Source organism: Aptenodytes forsteri, unplaced genomic scaffold (genome assembly GCF_000699145.1).
Source record: "Aptenodytes forsteri isolate BGI_AS27 unplaced genomic scaffold, ASM69914v1 Scaffold183, whole genome shotgun sequence".
NCBI classification, from domain to species: domain Eukaryota; kingdom Metazoa; phylum Chordata; class Aves; order Sphenisciformes; family Spheniscidae; genus Aptenodytes; species Aptenodytes forsteri.
The window spans coordinates 428,681-428,895 of NW_008795918.1; positions in this window are offsets into that span (position 1 = coordinate 428,681).

Consider the following 215-nt stretch of genomic DNA (forward strand, 5'->3'; position numbering starts at 1 on the left):
GGGACCGCCCGCCGTTGCGCCCGGGCGTTCCGAGCCGGTGCGGAGCCGCCGAAAGGCCTCTGTCCCCTTGGCGCCGGGTCGCGGGCCTACGCCACTGGTACCGTACCCCCCGGGCAGCGTTCCCAGCGCCTGCAGAAAGCGAGCCCGAAACCGAGAGGCTTTGCCCCGCCTGGTGCTCCCGGCCCGAGGAGTGTGGCGGGCCGGCCCGGGGGGGG